The sequence below is a fragment of the Nicotiana tabacum genome, chromosome 20, assembly GCF_000715075.1.
Source record: "Nicotiana tabacum cultivar K326 chromosome 20, ASM71507v2, whole genome shotgun sequence".
Classification (NCBI taxonomy): domain Eukaryota; kingdom Viridiplantae; phylum Streptophyta; class Magnoliopsida; order Solanales; family Solanaceae; genus Nicotiana; species Nicotiana tabacum.
The window spans coordinates 86,226,325-86,243,579 of record NC_134099.1 but is presented as its reverse complement, the minus strand read 5'-3'; the positions used below and the strand labels follow the sequence as shown (position 1 = coordinate 86,243,579).

The 17,255-nt window shown below is 37.7% G+C and overlaps 1 long non-coding RNA gene across 1 annotated transcript; it reads right to left on the bottom strand.

Moving 5' to 3' along the window:
* Nucleotides 1-15,083: 15,083 nt before the first annotated feature.
* LOC142174956 (uncharacterized) lies at nt 15,084-16,972 on the bottom strand. Its single transcript, XR_012704117.1, has 2 exons — nt 16,862-16,972; nt 15,084-15,616 (listed from the first exon to the last, which is right to left on the bottom strand). It is a non-coding gene; the product is annotated as an uncharacterized LOC142174956 (long non-coding RNA).
* Nucleotides 16,973-17,255: the final 283 nt, after the last annotated feature.

The following is a 17,255-nucleotide window of genomic DNA, read 5'->3' as shown; positions in this document are numbered from 1 at the left end:
GAGCAAGCGCCAAAAGGCCACCAGTCCCAAAGATTCTAGGACCATTGATTGGTATGGATGGGGACCTGAATCAGAGTTTCGAGCGGCTATTCGCTGATGTCAGTATGGTAGAAGCTGGAGAAGGTTCCAGCAGAGCAGAGATACAGTTTGTGGGGCCTGAGGCCAAAACCAACAATTGGACAGTTACTCCTCTTCCTGCCCGAGGGGAGTCTTGGTAATAGGCTTTGATTTATGTTTTGTTTGTTTTGTTTTGTTCGGATTATTCCAGGGTGTAATCCAAATTTTACTTTTGTTTTGTAAAAGTGTGAACTCTTTTATCCCGCAAGTTTAATAAAGTTCTTTTCTTTTGTCCCATTTTAATTTTGTTTTGTTCTTTTTCTTTCTGAACATTTCTCTTTTTACTGGTTCTAATGACATGGCATGCACAGCGGATCTTCGACCTAGTCTAATAAATCAATCTGAATCCGACTCAATGATGCAAGAGGTCGTTTGTGACGATGAATCTGAATATGACGAAGATAAAGCGTTCGAAGAGATAAACCGAGAACTGTGCCAATTTGAAGAAAAACCCAAACCTAACCTAAATGACACTGAGGCTGTGAATCTAGGTGACGCTGATAATGTCCGAGAAACCAAAATCAGCATCCATATTGAGCCGAATGTCAGGGAAGAATTGATCAAAACCCTCGTGGAATTCAAAGATGTTTTTGCATGGTCATACGACGATATGCCGGGATTAAGCACCAATCTAGTGGTTCACAAATTGCCCACTGACCCGGCATACCCTCCGGTCAAGCAAAAGCTAAGGAAATTTAAAATAGAAATGCGTGTAAAGATCAAAGAAGAGGTGATTAAACAGTTGCAGGCGAAGGTCATTCGGGTCACTCGATATCCCGAGTGGTTAGCCAATGTGGTACCAGTTCCAAAGAAGGATGGAAAAATCAGGGTGTGCGTCGACTACCGCAACCTCAACAAAGCAAGTCCCAAGGACAATTTTCCGTTGCCTAACATTCATATCCTGATCGATAATTGCGCTGGGCGCGAGATCGAATCCTTTGTGGATTTCTATGCGGGATATCATCAGATCCTAATGGACGAGGAAGATGCGGAAAAGACAACATTTATCATGCCATGGGGAACTTACTGCTATCGGGTAATGCCGTTCAGACTGAAGAATGTCGGGGCAACGTACATGCGAGCAATGACTGTTGTGTTTCACGACATGATACACAAAGAAATTGAGGTGTACGTAGATGATGTGATCATAAAGTCTTGGCGTCAGGAAGACCATATAGCAGACCTAAGGAGATTCTTCCAAAGACTCCGAAGGTATGATATCAAGCTTAACCCGGCCAAATGCGCATTCGGGGTTCCGTCAGGAAAGCTGTTAGGATTCATCGTCAGTCGACGGGGGATTGAGTTAGACCCATCCAAAATCGAATCCATCCGAGATTTGCCACCGCCAAAGAACAAAACAGAGGTAATGAGTTTGCTGGGTAGACTCAATTACATCAGCAGGTTCATCGCTCAACTCACAGCAACTTGTGAGCCCATATTTCGGCTGCTGAGAAAGGATGCTGCGGTAAGTTGGACGGCAGAGTGTCAAGAGGCTTTCGACCAAATCAAAGGGTATCTGTCTAATCCACCCGTATTGGTCCCGCCTAAGCCAGGGAAGCCCTTGATTCTTTATCTGACGGTCCTGGAAAATTCATTTGGTTGTGTACTAGGGCAACATGATGACACAGGAAGGAAGGAGCAGGCCATCTACTATCTTAGCAAGAAATTCACAGTATATGAAGTCAAGTACACTCAACTCGAGAAAACATGCTGCGCCCTAACTTGGGTAGCTCAGAAGTTGAAACACTACCTGTCGTCATATACTACTTATCTCATATCCCGTTTGGACCCATTGAAGTATATCTTTCAGAAACCTATGCCCACAGGAAGGTTGGCCAAATGGCAAATTCTGCTCACAGAGTTTGATATTGTCTATGTGACCAGGACAGCCATGAAAGCCCAGGCGCTGGCCGACCATTTGGCAGAGAATCCAGTTGATGAAAAATACGAGCCTTTAAGAACATATTTTCCCGACGAAGAGGTAATGCATACAAATGAGCTGGAGTTACCCGAGGAACCAGGTTGGAAGCTTTTCTTCGATGGAGCTGCAAACGCGAAAGGGGTTGGAATAGGAGCAGTACTCATTTCTGAAACAGGACGCCATTACCCTGTTACGGCTCAACTACGCTTCTATTGCACCAACAATATGGCTGAGTATGAAGCTTGCATTTTAGGTCTGTGATTGGCTGCGGACATGGATGTCCAAGACGTTTTGGTCTTGGGAGACTCGGACCTCTTGGTACATCAGATTCAGGGTGAATGGGAAATACGGGATCTGAAACTCATACCCTATCGACAATGCTTGCACGATTTGAGCAAGCGATTTCGATCGGTGAAATTCAAACATATCCCGAGAATTCATAACGAGGTAGCGGATGCATTGGGCACCTTAGCATCAATGTTACACCACCCTGACAAAATGTATGTTGATCCTTTGCACATCCAGGTTCGTGATCAGCACGCTTATTGTAACGCCATAGAAAAGGAGGTAGATGGCGAGCCCTGGTTTCATGATATCAAGGAATACCTCAGAATGGGGATATATCCGGAACAGGCCACTGGAGACCAAAAAAGAGCCCTTCGGCGTTTGTCGAATGGTTTCTTCCTCAACGGAGGAGTTTTGTACAAAAGAACCTCGGATTTGGGATTGTTGAGATGTATAGATGCCGGTCAAGCCACGACGGTTATGGCAGAGGTACATGCTGGAGTTTGCGGGCTACATATGAGCGGATATGTATTGGCAAGGAAGATCCTCAGGGCAGGGTATCATTGGCTCACCATGGAACACGACTGTATCACTTTCGTAAGGAAATGCCATCAGTGTCAGATACATGGAGATCTGATTCATTCTCCGCCAACAGAGTTACATACGATGTCAGCACCCTGGCCGTTTGTGGCATGGGGCATGGATGTCATTGGACCTATCGAGCCAGCAGCGTCCAACGGTCATAGGTTCATTTTAGTAACCATTGACTACTTCACCAAATGGGTTGAGGCTAAAACCTTCAAGTCGGTAACTAAAAAGGCGGTGGTGGATTTTGTGCACTCCCATATCATCTGCAGATTTGGGATCCCAAAAGTAATCATCACGGATAACGGTGCAAATCTTAACAGCAGCCTGATGAGAGAGGTATGCCAACAATTCAAGATTACACACCGCAATTCCACCCCATATCGTCCCAAGGCGAATGGAGCGGTCGAAGCAGCCAATAAAAACATCAAGAAGATACTGCGAAAGATGGTGGAAGGATCTAGACAATGGCACGAGAGATTACCCTTTGCTCTGTTGGGTTATCGCACTACCGTCCGGACCTCCATAGGTGCAACTCCTTATTTGTTGGTGTACGGAACTGAGGCCGTAATACCGGCGGAAGTCGAAATTCCGTCCCTCCGGATTGTCGCTGAAGCCGAGATTGATGATGATGAATGGGTCAGAGCTTGATTGGAACAGTTGAGCTTGATAGATGAGAAAAGATTGGCAGCAGTGTGCCACGGTCAGCTGTATCAGAAGAGAATGGAGAGAACATACAATAAGAAGGTACGCCCCAGGAAGTTTAAAGTAGGGAAGCAGGTGTTAAAGAAGATCCTCCCGCATCAGGTCGAGGCAAAAGGCAAGTTCGCCCCAAATTGGCAAGGGCCTTATATTGTGACCAGAGTGTTGTCCAACGGTGCTGTGTGTTTGACAGATATCGAGGGGAGATGTGTCGACATGGCTATCAATTCTGATGCAGTCAAGAGATATTATGCGTAATTTCTTTAATTATGGCAATTATCGGTTCGTTTGTTTGTACTTGGTGCTTATTGGATAATGAAATGACAGAGGCAGTTCTTTCTTCTATCCAAACACTTTTAACCCTTGTTTCCCCCTTTTGAGCCTTAAGTTATTCTTTCATACCCCTCTTTTGGAATCACTAATGGAAAAGATATGAAAGAAAAAGAAAAAAAAGAGAAAAAAAAATCATTAAAGGAAAATGAAAAAAAAAAAGAGAAAGAAAAGAAAAAGAAGATAAAAATTATAAGAAATACAAAACCGTGGGAACTACGTTTGACCTGATTCCTCGAAGAGGATACGTAGGCGCCTCACGGCTCGGTCATAGTGTGCATAATGTCCATAAGTATGCATAATAGGCACAGTGTGCATAACGCACGTAGCTCAACCGAGAGTAAAAATAAAATCCCCCAAGCAAGAAAACTGGGGCAGAGGTTATGTTTTAAAAATTCCAACAAAGGTTAGATTCCAAAAGTTGTAGCAGATCACCCATCAAATTATTTCATTTTGATAGCCTTGCTTTAGCCCCACACCAAAACCAACATCGACGTCCAAAAGGCCTCCCGATCAATATCCAAGAGGTGCCAAGTCATGCAAATAAAGCCGAGAATAATACGCCGATCCCCAGCAAAGAAGAGGATCATGAAATTGGAAATGAATTGATAGTCCAAAGGGATCTCCAGAAGAGAGAGTCACATCGACAACACCCCGATTCCTCGATGAAGAAATAAAATGAGAGAGTCTTATCGGTGAAAACCTTCATAGGCACCGAAAGGCGACATAAGATGAGAGATATAAAATGAGAGAGTCTTATCGGTGAAAACCTTCACAGGCACCATAAGGCGCCGGGAGTTGAGAGAAAAGAGAGAGTCTCATTAGTGAAAACCCCTCGAAGGGCACTATGAGGCGACAAGACAGATCAACAAAAGGGTCCACATTCGCAAAGAAATGGACACTCATTTATCCCCAGCAAGTAAGACCATCGGGCAAGTTGATTAATACAAATAGACTGGGTCGGGAATCTATGGTGCACGTTATGATCACGGGGACCAGTCATGTCATCCAGATAAGTTCTTCTGAATTTCTTTTCCCGCCAAGTATTGGTTCAGAAAGATTTTCTCCTTTTCTATCTTTTTATTTCTCTTTCTAAAAATTTGTCTTGAAAAGGATTTTTTAAAGCTTACTACCAAAGACCGAAGAGGGATTCATCCGATGCAGGGTAACCCCAACAGTCCTAAAGGCTAGCCCCAGGCAATGCAATGTTGTGCCCTGCAGTTTTGGAGGAAGTAAACTCCTAAAGGGAGTGTTTCCGGGAGTAAAAGCAGACTCCCACGGCATGTACTGTAAAGAGAAAGCAGAAAAAGGGATAAATTGAAAACCAATCCCCAGCAGGCCGGAAACCCCCAGCAAGCAACTTTGTCCACCAACCAGTTATGGGGGCACAGAGCAAGAAAAGGGAAAGAGAGGAAAAATCATCCACCGGAAAGGCACCTCCTCCCACCATGATTAAAACTAACTAAATCCTTTTGTCTGCTGCAGGAAAGCGAAGGATGGATGATGGCAGCAAGACGCGATGCCAGGGAAATCAACAAAACCGGGGCAGAAAATTTTATGCCGATTGTCAAAAATTTCCTCGGAAGAACGAGGAAACAATTTTAATACTTTTCAGTTCTAGGTCGCCAACCAGTAAAATGCGGGAATACTTTCAGTTCTAGGTCGCCCACCAGTAAAATGCGGGAATACTTTTCAGCTCTAGGTCGCCCACCAGTAAAATGCGGGAATACTTTTCAGCTCTAGGTCGCCCACCAGTAAAATGCGGGAATACTTTTCAGCTCTAGGTCGCCCACCAGTAAAATGCGGGAATACTTTCAGTTCTAGGTCGCCCACCAGTAAAATGCGGGAATACTTTTCAGTTCTAGGTCGCCCACCAGTAAAATGCGGGAATACTTTCAGTTCTAGGTCGCCCACCAGTAAAATGCGGGAATACTTTTCAGCTCTAGGTCGCCCACCAGTAAAATGCGGGAATACTTTCAGTTCTAGGTCGCCCACCAGTAAAATGCGGGAATACTTTTCAGCTCTAGGTCGCCCACCAGTAAAATGCGGGAATACTTTCAGTTCTAGGTCGCCCACCAGTATAATGCGGGAATACATTTTCTGTCTCTTCATTTCTATTCTAGGTCGCCCACCAGTATAATGCGGGAATACATTTCTGTCTTTTCATTTCTGTTCTAGGTCGCCCACCAGTATAATGCGGGCATACATTTCATATTTTTGCATTCAGGCACCCACCTGTATAACAAGAGGAATACTTTTGAGTCTTATACTGCAAATCTTGAAATCAGTAACCCACCGGAAGGTAGAAGGTTACAACAGGAATCCCCAGCAGGAAACAATAAAAATCCCCAGCACCGGAAAGCAGAAAGTTGCAACAAGAGGTCCCAAAACAAGTTCAAGCGCATGAGTCAAAAGGAAGAAAAGACGCGTCTTGAAAAAAGCGGCCTGTGAACATTAAATTATGCCCAGCATAACAGATCTGATGAAGAGAGCCGTATCCCCAGAGGAACCGCCAAAAAGCTTAATGAAGGAAGTCATGTCCCCAGCGGACCGAACAAAATGATGAAAACTGGTATTCAGAAAAGCAAAGGGCCAGTGTCATCCCCAAATTCACGGAAGAAAAGCACCGGAGGAAACACAAGCCGACAAGAAAGGAAGGCAACAAGAACAAGTTACAGTCTAGCCTAGCTTCTTGTTTTCTTTTAAGCACGGTGTAACAAAGAGATCAGTAAGCAGTGGTAATAGCATGCAACAACAGTAACATTGCAGTCCCACGGTAGTCCCAGCTACCAAAACTTCCCGAACTACATTGACCTGATTCCTGTTTAGCCCAGGATATGTAGGAAACCTTTGAAGCAAAGGTTCGGTCAAATCTTTTTCAAAATAAAAAAATAAAAAAAAATGCTTCACACGGAGTACTCGGATGGGCAAAAATCGCTCACTTTATCTTTGCACGAAAATCATTCGTGTCTTCGGGCAAAGAGGGGCAGCTGTAAGCACGTGATTTTTGCCCTATATGAGAATTACTCCCAAAAAATTCAAAAATAAAATAATTTTTCTTGGTGTGCAATTTTTGTGATATTTTGTATAACTATTTGTATGTTTGTCTATGCATGTTTATTTGTTAAATTAATAAAAAATACAAAAATAGGCATCTTTTGCATTTTTAGCATTTAATGTCCAAATGAACAATTTTATGCTTAATTATTACTTAATTGTGCGTTAATTGTTATTGGAAGTTAATTTGCGCTTTTATAACTTAATTTAGTTCTTAATAATAATTTAAGTACTTTTATAATTTAGTTTTAGAAAAATAAAAGAAGAAAAGAGAACAAAAATACAAAGAAAAATCGGATTGGGCCACTTCTTCAATTTCAAACCACAGGCCCAAATAATTGCCCAACTTTCCCCATGACCCGGTCCGTTTCAAACCGGGTCGATCCGGTCCGCTCCATTAACCCAACACCCCTTCTTCATTTTTGTCCAACACAAAACAAAACCGAAAAAATAAAAAATAAAAAGTGAATTATCACTATTAATAGTTTTATTTTTTGTTTTTTTTATATATAAAAAAAATCCGAAAATATTTTATTTTATTTATTATTTTTATTTTAAAAAATATATATATATAGTAATTTCGGAAATGATTTTAAAAAAATAAAAAAAAAAAAAAGTAAAAGAATGTAGAAAATTTAAAAAAAAAAGTAAAAAGTTTTAAAAAATTTAAAAGTAAAATAAGGTTGGAATTAAAAAATAAATATAAAGGTATCTGAAAATTTAAAAAATTTAAAGTAATTGAAAGTAGCATTTTTAAAAGAAAAAGAAAAGATAGTGGTTTGTTTTTTAAAGAAAAGTTAAATAAAGTGAGATTCTCTTTTAAAAAAATAGAAAGTGGGATTTTAAATAAGATAAAGTAATTAAAGTTGGAATTTTAAAAATAAAAGTAAATAAAGGTGAGATTTCTTTTTCTAAAAAAATAAAAGCAATTTGTAAGTGGGATTTCTTTTAATTAAAAAAATAATAAAATAATAAAAAAACAAATCTGAAAATTTCGAAAATTTTGCTATAAATAGAAGAGAAAATTTAGGAAGAAGGGGTGGAAAAAAGAGAGGAAAAACTAGATAGAGAGAAGAAAAAAAGAGGGGGCGGAGTGAGAAGTATACACCCAATATACATTCTGGATACACTGAATATACAGGGGCATAATTCATTTTGGAGAGTTTTGAAGTTAAAAAAGAATAGTTACTGTTTCATTGCCTCGCTTAAGATCTGAAATAGTCAGAACCTTCCTGCCTTTTACTTCTTCTCTATACTTGGAGTCGTTTATAGTCTCCTGGGTTTTCTACTATTCCTACTGTTACTGGTCTATTCCTGTGTTGCTGGACTGTCGTTGTTGTGCTACATTGTTACTACTGTTGCTGCTTCTCAGCTTCATCTTCTCTTGTTTTCCAATACCAGGTACACGAATGTAATACTAGTTATTGCAAGCTAAAAATGTGGAAGCATGAATACATATGAAGAATCGAATTTTGAAGTTTTAATTTCGCTTTTTCTCTGTTCCTTTTATTGATTGTATTTAGGCTATTTTATGTATTATTGAATAATAATTGGAATAAGAGAAAATAACATAAGTTAGTCTTTAATGAATCGGCTTGGCAAAACGGGTTAATTCACTAGCTATGAAGGTTCTAAGATTATCAACAGTAGGTTAATTGTGAACAAGTACTTAAATTTAGCTAAGGCATGAATTTGAACTAAATTTCGTGAATTAGGTATTAAGGCATGATTTGAGTTCAAACAAAATTAGAAGAACGTTTAAGTCTAATAAACTTTCTATTAAGCTTTAGTAATTATGGTTAAATCCAGTTTCAAATGGTTGTGAATAATTAATTCCAATAGTTTTTTTTTATATATAACAATGCGAGCTTCAATCTAACTATATTTGATTCTTTTGAATATTAGTTGTCAAATTTTTATTTTATTTATAATTTCGAATTTTTTTAGTAAAATTCTTGTTCATCAATATTTGTATTAATATAGCAATTAGTATGCCATGCTTTCTTAAATAAAAAAAGCTCGTAATTAATTAAGATTTTCTTTATTTATTTTAGAGACTAATTTTAATAGAAAAGATGTAGTCGCTTTAGGATTTGTCCATTTAAAATAAATGAGATGAGCCTCGCCTAGTAAAATATATAGATTGTGGGGCCCTCACAAATGTATGTGTTAATTACTTAGAACTCGGGATCGGCCGCTTAGCGAAATTCACGGCCTTTTCTCAAAATAACCCTGCGCTAATCGCTTTAGGCGCGTATTTAATAATGTTATCTCCTTAAACTCGGGTGCACATTTATGTGACCCAAATCCAAATCTCAACGAAATCGAAATGTGTCTCTAATCACGGGTACATTGATTGTGACGTGGTCTGAGATGTATTTCCATGACATTGCAAATTCTTTTTAATAATGAATGAGACGAGCCTCGACAAACAGAAAATGCACAAGCTGCGGGGCCCTCTAAATATATATATTAAAATACTTAGAATTCGAGGACAGACCGTTTAGCGAATTTTACGGCCTTCCCCAAAATAACAAGACACTAGTTGTTTTAGGCGCGCCTTTACTAATTTATTTTCCTTAACTCGGGTGCACATTTATGTGACCCAAATCCAAATCTCAACCGAGTCGAGATATGCCAAACAACTACGGGTGCATTGATGTAACGTGGTTCGAGATATGTTTCCACGATGTTGCAATTCTCGTAAAATAATAACAATAAGTAAGAAAGCGGTAAAAAGATAAAATTTTGCACATAAGTTCATATTTGTATAAAATCAGATAATCAAGTCGAATGTAACAGTTGAGCGACCGTGCTAGAACCACGGAACTCGGGAATGCCTAACACCTTCTCCCGGGTTAACAGAATTCTTTATCCGGATTTCTGGTGCGCAGACTGTAATATGGAGTCATTCTTTTCCTCGATTCGGGATTAAAATGGGTGACTTGGGACACCCTAAATCTCCCAAGTGGCGACTCTGAAATAAATAAACGAATCCCGTTTCGATTGTTCTTTAATTGGAAAAAACTCCCTTGTACCCTCGCGGGTATGTAAAAAGGAGGTGTGACACTGGCATGTCCAAGTATTTTGTGCCAAAGGAGAGGATCATTATCCAACACACTTAAGCAAGTGAGTTCATTTTCTGAAAGTGTGGACAGATCTACAATTTAAATACTCTTTTTTTCTGCAAAATAATCTTGTCAGTGATAAGATTTATCACAAAATATTTGGTGGAGGTGAATGCTACCAAGTTACCTCTATCACACAATTGTGATACACTGATTAAGCTATATTTAGGCCATCTATCAAGTAGACATTCTTAGTAGAGTGAGAATTAGTCTTACCTACCTTTCAACCCCAATGATCTCACCTTTTTTCCCATTTCCAAAGGAGACATTACATCCTTTGAGGTCATCAAGTGAAAGTAACTGGTTCTTGCTACCTATCATATGCTTTGAGAAGCCACTATCCATGTACCATATTTGGTTGCTCCCTTTCACTTGGACTTGCAAAAGGAAATCAGGAGTTAGTCTTAGGAACCCAAACTAGTTTGGGTCTCTTTCTATAGGCAAAAGGGTGAATCAAATTCTTTTTGGCCCATCCAGGTAGCCTACTTTTCCCTTGAACAAATATTTTATTCTTTTGACTAGTCTTTTTTTTTTTGCATTACATTCACTTTTATAGTGACCAGTCTTACCACAGTGTGTGCAGATTCTGTTCTCAGGAAGTGTGAGGTACTTACTTTTGGGATCCCATTTAGGTGCAGGGGTCCCGTAGCCAAGTCCTCTCTTATTGCTACTGCGTTCATGTAGCCATGAAAGCGCATCGGAGGACCTATTCCATTTACAGGTTCTGTCTTGCTCGTGCTTAACATTACTTAGATCCTTCTTAAGGACTCTTATATGCTCATCTCTTTTGTACAACTTGTCTTTCATTTTTCCTAGGTTTTCTTCTAATGTGAGTTGTGTGTGATCAGCTTTCCTTTTACCTGTTCCTAATTTCAGTTTTAGATTTTCAGATCTTAGCTCTAGGACAATGGTGTCAAGTTTATGAACCTGGTTCTTTAACTCGCATTTTTACTATCACTTTCACAAGCCCTAAGTTTCAGATTTTTGCACTTAACTTTCAAAATCACACACTGCTTAGACAGCTATTTCTTTTCATTGTTTAGATCCTCAGATTCATCAATGAAATCCAGGAGTAACTGAGATAGTCTTTCTTTAGACAAAAATTTAATCTTCGTCTTTGAGATAAATTATACTTACCTCAGATTCCTCATCCGATTCTCCAATTGCCATAAATGTTTGTTCATCTCTATCTTCATCCTCTGAGTCTTCATTTGAGTTTTTTTCCCAGGCAGCAACCATAACCTTTGTTGATCCTTTGTTCTTTTTGGGTTGAACATGTTCCTTCTTCCTGTTCCTTCGTTAAATCTTTCCTTCTTCCATTCAATTTCCCATTGAGGGTAGTTTTTGATGTGGTAATCAATTTTCCCACACTTGTAACACCCCTCATTGGCTTGTTTTTCAGGAACCCTTGGTTTGTTGTAGCTTCCACTTCTTGAAGGACCTTTTTCTCTCATTAGGTACTTCTTGAAGTCCTTTGTGATCATGATCATTTCATCCTCCTCTAAATCAGCACCTTTAGTGATTCTGAGTGCCAGGCTCCTTTCCTTCTTGGGTGCATCCATCTTCATGGTTTACCTTCTAAGTTCATAGGCAGTGAGATTTTCAATTAGTTCATCCAACCTAAGAGTGGCAATGTTCTTTCATTCCTGAATAGCAGTGATTTTGCTTTCCCAAGAGACTGATAGAACCCTTGTCAAAATTTTCTCAACTTTGTCTTCTTCAAGAATAAACCTTTCAAGAGACTTAAGTTCATTTGTTAGTATGGTGAACCTTGTATACATTTCTTGGATGGTTTCTCAGGTGAAATTCTCATATTGAGAATACAACAGTGTTCCTCTGGACATCTTCACTTGAGGTGTTCCTTCATGAGCCACTTGCAAAGTTTCTCAGATTTCCTGAATAGTGGTACAACTTTGAATTCTACTGTACTCGTCTGGACCAAGTCCATACACAAGCCATTTCTTGGCCTTAGCATTCTTTTCCCATTTCCTCAAGTCCTCAGCATTGCAGTCAGATCTTATTTTTGGCACATCTACTCCTTCAGCATTCTTTTTCGTGGTAGCTAGGGGACCATTAGTGACAATGTCCCACAACTGATAGTCTTCTCCGATGATGTGATCTCTCATCCTGTTTTTTCACCAAGAGTTGTACTGGCCATTAAAGAGTGGAGGCCTATCATTGGATTGCCCTTCCCAATTTCCAGGTGGTGCGCTCATCTTGATCTGTTCCTAAGGTGTTAGCCTCTTCAAGGATAACCTGCTCTGATACCAATTGATGTTTTATATGTCAATACCACACAAGTGGGGATGGGGGTGATTTGTGTGGTGTCCAATTTTTCGCGTGCACAAATTACAAAAGGACCTGGTTCTTCTATGTGTTCCTTATACTACTGTTGCGGAATAATAAATGCAGAAATTAAAGAACACAAGTATTTTACGTGAAAAAACACCTGGCTCAAAAGGTGAAAAACCCACGACCTACTTTCCAGTAGGATTTTTTCAAACTCTCTACTAAAATCACTGAGTCAAAAATTGCATCTACAAAAACTCTTTTGTAAACCTAGGACTAACTCTAATCCCGTTGTAGCACACAACTTCTAACTGTTACGACAACTTCAAGTTAACTCTAACTTGAAAACTCTGAGTATCTATTACAATTGCCTCTAGATAAAGCTGCAAGGTACAATATGAAAACACCTACTACAATTGAACTAGAATAAAATACAGACACTTGGAACTGGTTCTTCTATCTGGTTCATGTAGCTTCAGGTTTGCACACTTGAATCACGCATGAACTGCTTGCAAAATTGCCTTGCTATTTTGCTCTCAATTCACGTTTAACTTCTGCGTTTGTGCAACGCCTATAAAGTGAGAACATCCTGCAATTTATAGAGTTAGTAGATGAAGAGAACAACTAGAGTTCTAATGCTACTCTTCCTTGGTGGAAGAGTTCTAGTTGATCTCAACTTCTAATTCCTTCCCTATCTTGGATAGTATTCTCTTTGAGTAAGGAGTCCTTCTCCTTATTAATTATGCAACTTTTTTAATTAGGAGATACTAAATACACCAATTTAAACTTATCTCCTTCACATGCATCCCACATGCTCGAATCTACCGGTTCTTATGAACTTGAGGGATGGACCTGGTTCATGTGTGAGCTTCCTTTGTCAATCTTCAAAACAAACCTTTACTTGGGCCAACACAAACCAAAATCAAATCAATACTAATGCTAACAAAAGACATTCAATTCAATACTACGAACGACAATGTATTGAATATCTATTTTTTATTTTGCAATAATTTAGATAAAATGTTAACATATTTTTATTTTTTCTTTTGCGTCATGTAATTAATACTCCCTTATTAGTCTACTTATTTTAGCATGACTTATTGCTTTTAGATTATGTTTATTTTTGTTATGGCTTTTTAATTACCAATATTTATATTACATAATTTTATTGTCTTTATTGTTGAATATTTTAGGATAATGCCATGACACATCTCATATTTTGTATTATTTTCTTGAAAAATACTTTATATAGTTGTATCTTACCAAGATTAAAGAAATACTTTGAGCACAGGTCAGATGTTTTGTTCTACGAAGATTTTACTGGAAAAAAATCCAAAAAAACTCGAATAACCCGAAAATCCGAGAAAAACCGAGATTGAAAAACCCGTGTTTTATTGGTTTGGTTTGGTCTTTAGCTTTAATAATCTGATACAATTGGTTTGGTTTGGTAATTATAAAATTCGAATCAACCCGGCCTATGTACACCCATAATGCTGTCCCGAAAATAGAAAAATCTTGTATGAAATATTATTATATTTTAATGAACCTTACACGACAAGAATCCGAATTAGTCGAGGTGCGAAATAAAAAAGAAAACCTTACAATGTTAGGCGCGCGGCAGCATACTAGCTAGTACGTACTTCTATACTCAATCGGTGCCCAAACGTTGCTTCAACGAAAGTTCCACGTTCCACCGATATTGTTTTCTCTGTTTTTAACTTTAGAAGACTAATTAAAACTCTGTAACGTAACTTGAATTCTTCTCAAATAATATAATCATTAAATAATATTATGCCGACGTATGAGAAAATTATATACTGCTAAGATTAAAAGCCAAAGATGAAAATTGCCGGTTTGCCGTCTGGGTTAGATTGTGGATGTAGAAGGGTTATATGATTTCTTTGCATTCTGCATTGTTAGTGGAAGGAGATGAGTTGAATTGTAATAATTTTATAAAAAGTTTTACTTAAAAAAAATAAAACTTTTCTCGTCACCTTTGACTACTGATTGGTAAACATATGAGAAATTTTTTGAAAATAATAAAAAGGTAAAGAAGCTATAAATGAAAAAATAGTTAATTTTAAAATTTAATATAACAGTGAAGAGGAGGACAAGGCTAAATAGGGCAATGCAGGGGAAGCCAAATACATGAAAGACTTAAAAGGGCAGTATTCCTTGTTCCGCCCCACACTATTGCGCGGGGTTTAAGAAGTTTATTGGATATGTACAAATTCAATGAATTTGTATTAAGTTATTAATTATTAACTTAATAGAATATCGAACCCATAGATTTCAAAGTCGAGAAGATACCAAGGAGGAAAAGTATTGTATAGTCATTGGAACATAAGCTATCATATTAAAGGATATCCAAGACACAAACGAGCATGGTTTCTTGCTGGAAATTGAAAGTACTGCTAATAGTTTCCTTTAGATTTACAGGTACTCTAAATTCACAGGTCTTGCAGTCTTTAGTTTAACCCAAGTTCTCGATACAACAATAGCTAAAGTTAGTCACTAATTATGGAAGCCGATATTATTGCCTGTACCAAATTGTTGATTCACCGTCCTTGTCTGAATGCACAAATAATGAACTGTTTTCGTCACGGATTCAAGGAAGAAAAATAAGAGAGTACTTTAAGCTGAGATATTCATAACACCGTTACTTAGAATGAGATAATCAGTAAGTAGTAGCATAATACCTTATTAACAATGTCTTTGACAGAGTGTATCTGTCACGACCCAATTTAGGATTGTGACCGGTACTTAGGAGCAAGTGCTCCCAACTAAGCCTTATCGGAAATTTTACAAAAAATCGGACAAAGTTTCCCCTGTTTTTGGACCATCAGAAAAAATTTCCAGTCTCAAATCAACAACCAAACATCCTAATATCATACCAAACAATTGACAACTTGTCAATTAACCAATACAAGTCTCCACCATAACTAAACCACCAACTAACCACCAGAAATACCAATTTATCTCCAACTTTGATAAATGAGAACGATACTCAACATAAGACTATAATAACAAAAGAATACTCATGACACTAAAATAATGACTATGGAGCGACTCTAAGAGTTCAATGAAAAGACCATAACAATAAATAAAATCTCTGCCCACGCGAACAAGTGCGAGGCTCACCGAGAAATATCAACATGTGCGCTCTAATTAACAAAATCCTCACCAGCGTGAACTGCTGTCTCTGTAAAAAAAAAATTAGCGGGGAATGAGTCGCTAGCTTAGTGAGTAATAACACTTAACCACAACCGTTTTTATTGGGGACAAGTCAGAAAATATGTTAGTATCTCAAACAGAAGATAACATAAAAATACCCTTCAGAAACAATAATAAATTTTCAGTTTCATCATGTTCTTCTTACAGTATAATACAAATAATAATTTAGTAATAAGCTCGGTAACCACTGTACAATATCAATATTCACATTTGGGAGGTTTCAATGTACGGATCATGTAATCGGTATAACTGTGGACTTCTTCGCAAGAAGTCAAATATAACGGTAGTCCCTACTCGAGGGAAATCGGTAATGGTATGCTAGTTTTACCTTCCCACTAGCGAGGGCTATAACGGTAATCTGTAATTACAAGGTGCACCAGGTCTAACGAACCCGCCGTTAGCTACGGGATCCTTCAATGTCTACTCCCATTTATACTTGTCTCTGTAATCCGTATATACTCATAGAAAATATTTTAAACCAATATAGGGCATTTCGGTTCTTATCAAATCATATAATTTCTTTTCGATAACAGTAAATTCAAGTAACAGTAAAACAGATCTAGTGACAACGAAAATATTTAAAACACGGTAATCTTCTCAAATAACTATTTCGGTATCATATCGAGTAAAAGACTTGTCCCACATGCAACTCAAAATAATCGGTAACATATTCATATTAAAATTCATGTGTAAATCATGCAAGTTATGAAAACACAAATTGCAGTAAGATTACTACTCACAGTACTCGTGCCAAAATACCAAATGCTTCACCTCGAGCAATTCGTACAAATTCCTCCAATCAATCTATCATTACATAATATCGATCTCATGTTAATTTTCTTATTTAGGCTAATCCATAGCTATTTTAGAAAACCCAATCATCGAGATTCATGTTTGAATCTTAATTTGTGGATTTATACTTACCCATGCTATGAGTAATTTAAATTAGTCCAAAAATCTTGTAAATAAAAAGGTATTTATATTAATCATAGAACTAGTCCATAATTCTATCAATTTCAAACTATTTAATATAATTTATTCCTCTAGAAGTAGACCGATCATTGCTTAAACCAAACCCTTATAGCCTTGTTATTTCCATAGTAATTATATATTTCTTTTTATATACAAGAAGGTTGATATTGAATTCCTTTATACCACATGAAATTGCATAAATATAGTGAAATAATTCAACAGATGAGGAGAAGAAGTTAACCTCTTGAGTCGAAGGAAAGGTTTAATATATTCAATTTCAACCCTCAATTCTTCTTAAGGCCTTTACTCAAAGCTTTCTTCTTCTTCTTTTCTCTTTTCCCATTTCTCTTTCTCTGTTTTTTTTTTTTTTTTTTTTTTTTTGCTTGCATTTTGCTTTATGCGGCTCTTGCTTCAGAAAGCTTTTGAGCTTTGTTTAACACCTTTTTTTTTTATTCTTTTCTAATGGGCTTCGGCCCTTGTTTTAAATTCCCCCCCTTTTTCTTGTTTATTTGTTTAGTTTTTTTATAGATAATTTCTTATATTATTTTTATTATTATTATTATTATTATTATTTTACTAATGACCAATACATTCTTATTAAAATATAAAGTATTACACTATCACACCTCTTATTG